Genomic DNA, 6,245 nt, shown 5'->3' on the forward strand with positions numbered 1-6,245 from the left:
GGAGATGCTTTTCGTTCCTCTGAACCTCTGCTTTCCTGCTATCTTCATCCAATCAGTCTTACTCCTTTCCATGGCTGGCTTTATGTGATACATCACCACTGTCAATGGCTACTTTCGGTCATCTCTCGGGAAAATGATCCAATGCCCTGTCACGGCACGGCTAATCGTCTGGAGGCATCACCCTTGTCAATGGCTTCATCTTATCCTCTCAGTGAATAATATGCTCACGCACCCTGTCACGGCACGGTTATTCATCTGTCGGTTCTCGATCATGCTAGAATAAGATTTACTATCCTTTTGCGTCTGTCACTAACGCCCTGCAATCGCGAGTTAGGAGCTCGTCACAGTCATCCAATCATTGAATCCTACTCGGAATACCACAGACAAGGTTTAGACTTTCCGGATTCTCTTGAATGCCGCCATCATTCTAGCTTACGCCACGAAGATTCTGGTTAGGAGATCTAAGAGATATTCATTCTAGCTTAATTCATGTAGAACAGAAGTGTTTGTCAGGCACGCGTTCATAAGGGAGAAGGATGATGAGCGTCACACATAATCATCACCTTCATCACGTTCTTGGGTGCGAATGGATATCTTAGAAGCAAAATAAGAAGAATTGAATAGAAAACAGTAGTACTTTGCATTAATCTTTGAGGAACAGCAGAGCTCCACACCTTAATCTATGGAGTGTAGAAACTCTACCGTTGAAAATACATAAGTGAAAGGTTCAGGCATGGCCGAGATGGCCAGCCCCCTAAACGAGATCAATAGTCTCCTAAGATGAACAATGGAATAAAACTGAGACCAAAGATACCTAATACAATAGTAAGAGGTCCTATTTATAATAAACTAGTCATTAGGGTTTACATGAGTAAGTAATTGATGCATAAATCCACTTCCGGGGCCCACTTGGTGTGTGTTTGGGCTGAGCCTGAGTGTTGCACGTGCAGAGGCCATTTGTGGAGTTGAACGCCAGTTTCTGTGCCAGTTTGGGCGTTCAACTCCGGTTTTGGATCCTTTTCTGGCGCTGGATGCCAGATTTGGGCAGAAGGCTGGCGTTGAACGCCAGTTTACGTCGTCTATTCTTGGCCAACGTATGGACCATTATATATTGCTGGAAAGCCCTGGATGTCTACTTTCCAACGCACTTGGAAGCGCGCCATTTTGAGTTCTGTAGCTCCAGAAAATCCACTTTGAGTGCAGGGAGGTCAGAATCCAACAGCATCAACAGTCCTTTTTCAACCTCTGAATCTGATTTCTGCTCAAGTCCCTCAATTTCAGCCAGAAAATACCTGAAATCACAGAAAAACATACAAACTCATAGTAAAGTCCAGAAATGTGAATTTAACACAAAATCTATTAAAAACATCCCTAAAAGTAACTAGATCCTACTAAAAACATACTAAAAACAATGTCAAAAAGCGTATAAATTATCCGCTCATCACAACACCAAACTTACATTGTTGCTTGTCCCCAAGCAACTGAAAATCAAAATAGGATAAAAATAATAGAACATACTATAAATTCCAAACTATCAATGAAACATAGCTTCAATCATATGAGCGGGACTTATAGCTTTTTGCCTCTTGAATAGTTTTGGCATCTCACTTTATCCATTGAGGTTCAGAATGATTGGCATCTATAGGAACTCAGAGTTCAGATGGTGTTATTGATTCTCCTAGTTCAGTATGATGATTCTTGAACACAGCTATTTTATGAGTCTTGGCCGTGGCCCTAAGCATTTTGTTTTCCAATATTACCACCGGATACATAAATGCCACAGACGCATAATTGGGTGAACCTTTTCAGATTGTGACTCAGCTTTGCTAAAGTCCCCAATTAGAGGTGTCCAGGGTTCTTAAGCACACTCTTTTTTTTTTTTGCTTTGGACCTTGACTTTAACCGCTCAGTCTCAAGTTTTCACTTGACACCTACACGCCACAAGCACATGGTTAGGGACAGCTTGGTTTAGCCGCTTAGACCAGGATTTTATTCCTTTAGGCCCTCCTATCCACTGATGCTCAAAGCCTTGGGATCCTTTTTAATTGCCCTTGCCTTTTGGTTTTAAGGGTTATTGGCTTTTTTGCTCTTGCCTCTTGGTTTTGAGAGCTTTGGCTTTTTCTGCTTGCTTTTTCTTTTTTTTCTAATTTTTTTTCCCTTTTTTTTTCTGCAAGCTTTGTTCTTTGCTGCTTTTTCTTGCTTCAAGAATCATTTTTATGATTTTTCAGATTATCAAATAACATGTCTCCTAGTCATCATTCTTTCAAGAGCCAATATATTTAACATTCTTAAACCACAACTTCAAAAGATATATGCACTGTTCAAGCATACATTCAGAAAACACGAAGCATTGTCACCACATCAATATAATTAAACTAAGTTCAAGGATAAATTCGAAACTCATGTACTTCTTGTTCTTTTGAATTAAAACATTTTTCATTTAAGAGAGGTGATGGATTCATAGGACATTTATAACTTTAAGACAAAGTTACTAACTACTAATGATCATGTAATGAAGACACAAACATAGATAAGCACATAACATAGAAAACGAAAAGCAGAAGAAATAAGAACAAGGAATGAATCTACCTTAGTAATGGTGGCGTTTCCTTCTTGAGGAACCAATGATGTCCTTGAGCTCTTCTATGTCTCTTCCTTGTCTTTGTTGCTCCTCCTTCATTGCTTTTAGATCTTCTCTGATTTCATGAAGGATGATGGAGTGCTCTTGATGTTCCACCCTTAGTTGCTTCCAATAATTGTGTGGAAGAAAATGTATCCCCTGAGGTATCTCAGGGATCTCTTGATTTGCAGTCAAATGTTCTACCACTGAGATATAGACCCTTGATGGAAGCTTTTGTCTTCCCTTTCCTCTTTCTAGAGGTTTCTCTGGCCTTAGGTGCCATCAATGGTTATGGAAAAAACAAAAAAGCTATGCTTTTACCACACCAAACTTAGAATGTTGCTCGCCCTCGAGCAAAAGAAGAAAGAATAGAAGAATAAGAAGAAGATATGGAGGAGATGGAGGGAGATGTGTATTCGGCCATATGGGTGGGATTGGGTGGGAAAGAAATGTTGACTTTTGAAGGAAAGTGGGTGTTTGGATGTGAGTGGTAAAGGGTTAATAGGGAAAAGTGTTTATTGGGAATAGAGGATGATTTGAGAAGAGAGAAGAGAGTGAGTGGAGGTAGATGGGGATCCTGTGGGGTCCACAGATCCTGAGGTGTCAAGGCATTTACATCCCTGCACCAATTTAGGCATGCAAAATGCCCTTGCACACAACTTTGGGCGTTCAGCGCCAGGTTGGTGCCCATTTTGGGCGTTCAACGCCCATTTGCTGCCTTTTCTGGCGTTGAACGCCAGAACCATGCTTGTTCTGGGCGTTCAGCGCCAGGATGCTCCCATTCTGAGCGTTCAGCGCTAGAACTATGCTCTGTTCTGGCGTTTGAACGCCAGACAGATGCTCCTCTAGGGTGTGATTTTTCTTCTGCTGTTTTTGATTCCGTTTTCAATTTTTATATTTATTTTGTGACTCCTCATGATCATGAACCTATAAAGACACATAACTAAGAAAAATATAGTTAGATAAACAAACATTGGGTTGCCTCCCAACAAGCGCTTCTTTAATGTCAATAGCTTGACAGTGGGCTCTCATGGAGCCTCACAGATGTTCAGAGCATTGTTGAGATTCTCCAACACCAAACTTAGAGTTCAGATATGGGAGTTCAACACCAAACTTAGAGTTTGGTTGTGGCCTCCCAACACCAAACTTAGAGCTTGACTGTGGGGGCTCTGGTTGACTCTGCTTTGAGAGAAGCTTTTTCTGCTTCCTCTCCATGGTTGCAGAGGGAGATCCTTGAGTTTTAAACACAAGGGAGTCCTCATTCCATTGAAGGACTATTTCACCTCTGTCAATATCAATCACAGCTCTTGCTGTGGCCAGGAAAGGTCGTCCTAGGATGATGGATTCATCCTCTTCCTTTCCAGTATCCAGGACTATGAAATCAGTAGGTATGTAAAGGCCCTCAACCTTTACTAATACATCTTCTACTTGTCCATAAGCCTGTTTTCTTGAGCTGTCTGCCATCTCCAGTGAGATTTTAGCAGCTTGCACCCCATAGATTCCCAGTTTCTCTATTACAGAGAGGGGCATGAGGTTTATTCCTGAACCAAGGTCACACAGAGCCTTAAAGATCATGGTGCCTATGGTACAGGGTATTATGAACTTTCCAGGATCCTGTCTCTTCTGAGGCAATGTCAGTTGATCCAGATCACTTAGTTCATTGATGAACAAGGGAGTTTCAACTTTCCAAGCATCAATGCCAAATAATTTGGCATTTAGCTTCATGATTGCACCAAGAAACTTGGCAGTTTGCTCTTCAGTAACATCCTCATTCTCTTCAGAAGAGGAATACTCATCAGAGCTCATGAAGGGCATAAGGAGGTTCAATGGGATCTCTATGGTCTCTAGATGGACCCCAGAGTCCTTTGGTTCCTCAGAGGGAAGCTCCTTATTGACCACTGGACGTCCCAGGAGGTCTTCCTCCTTGGGATTCACGTCCTCTCCTCTCCTCACAGGTTCGGCCATGGCGCTTATGTCAATGGCCTTGCACTCTCCCTTTGGATTCTCTTCTATATTGCTTGGGAGAGTACTAGGAGGGATTTCAGTGATCCTTTTACTCAGCTAGCCCACTTGTGCTTCCAGATTTCTAATGGAAGACCTTGTTTCATTCATGAAACTTACAGTGGCTTTAGATAGATCAGAGACTAGATTTGCTAAATTAGAAGTATTTTGTTCAGAGTTCTCTGTCTGTTGCTGAGTTGATGATGGAAAAGGCTTGCTATTGCTAAACCTGTTTCTTCCACCATTATTAAAGCCTTGTTGGGGCTTTTGATCCTTCCATGAGAAATTTGGATGATTTCTCCATGTTGAGTTATAGGTGTTTCCATAAGGTTCACCTAAGTAATTTACCTCTGCTATTGCAGGGTTCTCAAGATCATAAGCTTCTTCTTCAGAAGAAGCCTCTTGAGTACTGTTGGATGCAGCTTGCATTCCATTCAGACTCTGAGAGATCATATTGACTTGCTGAGTCAATATTTTATTCTGAGCCAATATGGCATTCAGAGTATCAATCTCAAGAACTCCCTTCTTCATAGGCGTTCCATTATTCACAGGATTCCTTTCAGAAGTGTACATGAACTGGTTATTAGCAACCATGTCAATGAGTTCTTGAGCTTCTGCAGGCGTTTTCTTTAGGTGAATGGATCCACCTGCAGAAGTGTCCAGTGACATCTTTGATAGCTCAGATAAACCATCATAGAATATATCCAGGATGGTCCATTCTGAAAGCATGTCAGAAGGACACTTTTTGGTCAACTATTTGTATCTTTCCCAAGCTTCATAGAGAGATTCACCTTCTTTCTGTCTGAATGTTTGAACATCAGCTCTAAGCTTGCTCAGCTTTTGAGGAGGAAAGTACTTGGCTAAGAAAGCCGTGACTAGCTTATCCCAAGAGTTCAGGCTGTCTTTGGGTTGAGAATCCAACCATAATCTAGTTCTGTCTCTTACAGCAAAAGGGAAAAGCATGAGCCTGTAGACTTCAGGATCTACTCCATTAGTCTTAACAGTATCACATATCTGCAAGAATTCAGCTAAGAACTGAAAGGGATCTTCAGATGGAAGTCCATGAAACTTGCAGTTCTGCTGCATCAGAGAAACTAATTGAGGTTTCAGCTCAAAGTTGTTTGCTCCAATGGCAGGAATGGAGATGCTTCTTCCATGTAAATTGGAATTAGGTGCAGTGAAGTCACCAAGCATCTTCCTTACATTATTATTATTTTCGGCTGCCATCTCCTCTGCCTGTTCGAAAATTTCTGAAAGGTTATCTCTGGATTGTTGTATTTTAGCTTCTCTTAATTTTCTCTTCAGAGTCCTTTCAGGTTCTGGATCTGCTTCCACAAGAATGTTCTTATCCTTGCTCCTGCTCATATGACAAAGAAGATGGCACAGAAAAAATAGTAATAATGATATGGATCCTTTATACCACAATATAGGGATCCTTGTGTTAGTAGAAGAAAAGAAGGGAAGAAAATCTGAACTCAGAGAGAGAGGGGGTTCGGATTTTTGGAGATTTGAAGGAAAGATGTTAGTATATCAATAAACAAATAGAAGAAGATGAGAGGGGGAAGTGAATTTTCGAAAACAATTTTTGAAAAAGAGTTAGTGATTTTTGAAAATAGTTTTTGAA

The 6,245-nt window shown here is 41.1% G+C and overlaps 1 non-coding gene across 1 annotated transcript; it reads left to right on the forward strand.

Moving 5' to 3' along the window:
• The first annotated feature begins 5,344 nt into the window (after window positions 1–5,344).
• On the forward strand, window positions 5,345–5,452 carry LOC112753268 (small nucleolar RNA R71). The gene has a single exon (XR_003177661.1). It is a non-coding gene; the product is annotated as a small nucleolar RNA R71 (small nucleolar RNA).
• The last annotated feature ends 793 nt before the right edge of the window (window positions 5,453–6,245 follow it).

The sequence above is a fragment of the Arachis hypogaea genome, chromosome 15 (assembly GCF_003086295.3).
Source record: "Arachis hypogaea cultivar Tifrunner chromosome 15, arahy.Tifrunner.gnm2.J5K5, whole genome shotgun sequence".
Lineage (NCBI taxonomy): Eukaryota > Viridiplantae > Streptophyta > Magnoliopsida > Fabales > Fabaceae > Arachis > Arachis hypogaea.